The following is a 1493-nucleotide window of genomic DNA, read 5'->3' as shown; positions in this document are numbered from 1 at the left end:
AAATTGGTTATAAATGATGTTGGTCACATCTAATTTGCTGCTGGAGACACTTGATTAATACGTAATTTTTTATTTAATACGAGTTCTCCTTGTTAGTTTGGTTTTCTACATGAATTTTTAACATCTTTTTGGCCTTGCAAACACGTTTTTTAATTCAGGACTTTTATTTCCACGTTAAGATTGCATGTTTTGCAGACCAAGTTTTTTTTTCTTCTAGCTGCCTCAAGAGTTTGGGAACTAATGACCTATTTCCACTCAGTGGTACGGTACAGTTTGATAGCTTTTTATGGCCGTTTCCACTGTCAAAGGGTACCTAAAAGCAAACCGCACCATACCACTTTTTGGGTACCCGTTGCAAAGGGTACCTGGCCCGGCAAAAGGGTACCAAAAGGCGAAGCTAGACTCGCAGCTAAACGCTATTGGTTTATAGAGATATGTCACTTGCTCATAGACAAGGCTTGTTTTCTAAGATATCTTTAAATTGGTCAGAAATGTCCAGTTAAGACAGTACAGTACTGCACACTGCCTGTACCTATATATTTATATTGGTCTGTATTGTTTTAGAGCTCAGAATGACTTGTTTTAAACATCAACGGTAGTTCATTGTCAGAAATCTATTTTAAAAAGACAGGATATAAGTGATATAATGTCTTGGATACAGATAAAGGGTATATTTGCACTAACACGTGTGATGTGCATGACTCCAATAAAACAACTTCACTTTTCTTGACTAGTTTGACTCTTTTCTGTCAAGTTTATTCACTGAGGCGGGCAAAGATTTATTAGTGCTGGACACAAATTAATCTAGATTAGTTACATCCACGGTGGCTCAGTGGTTAGCACTGTAGTCTCACAGCAAGAAGGTCGCTGTTTCGAGTCCCAGCTGTGTCAGTTGGCGTTTCTGTGTGGAGTTTGCATGTTCTCCCCGTGTTGGCGTGGATTTCCTCTTGGTGCTCCGGAGTTTGTTTTTTAAACGTTTCTTTTTTTTTATTGTCTCTTGTTCATTATGAAGCATCTTTGGCATTTTTGAGACCCTATTAAAGAGTACGATTATAAAGGGTTTCTTTCAAGCGTGCACATCTCCTTGAACTTTTTTTGGTAGCACGTTAAAATAATGGTCCATTAGTTAATGAGTTTACTAACATGAACAGTAACCCTTTAGATTAGGTCATATAATAATCGGCAGGTAATAAGCCAGTAGTGCAGGGGTGGCCAACCCTGTTCCTGCAGAGCCACCTTCCTGCAGATTTCAGTTGCAACCCATATCAAACACACCTGCCTGTAATTATCACGTGGTGTTCAGGTCCTAATTAATTGGTTCAGGTGTGTTTGATGTGAGTAGCAACTGAAATCTGCAGGAAGGTGGCTCTGCAGGAACAGGGTTGGTCACCTCTGAACTACTGGCTTATTACCTGCCTATTATTATGATATTAACTGTTCATCGGTATGTAGTTGTAAAGCAGGGATCACCAAACTTGTTCCTGGAGATCCGG

The 1493-nt window shown here is 39.5% G+C and overlaps 1 protein-coding gene across 11 annotated transcripts in view; it reads left to right on the top strand.

Moving 5' to 3' along the window:
• The window catches only part of slmapa (sarcolemma associated protein a), a 103084-nt gene extending 103067 nt beyond the window's left edge, over nt 1–17 (top strand). For all 11 annotated transcript variants that reach the window (XM_005168063.6, XM_068224212.2, XM_005168062.6 and 8 more), the window contains one exon: nt 1–17. This exon is cut by the window's left edge and continues 1608 nt beyond it. The gene's annotated coding sequence lies outside the window, so the exon portion shown is untranslated.
• Nucleotides 18–1493: the final 1476 nt, after the last annotated feature.

Source organism: Danio rerio, chromosome 11 (assembly GCF_049306965.1).
Source record: "Danio rerio strain Tuebingen ecotype United States chromosome 11, GRCz12tu, whole genome shotgun sequence".
Classification (NCBI taxonomy): domain Eukaryota; kingdom Metazoa; phylum Chordata; class Actinopteri; order Cypriniformes; family Danionidae; genus Danio; species Danio rerio.
This window is presented reverse-complemented; position numbering and strand designations above follow the sequence as displayed.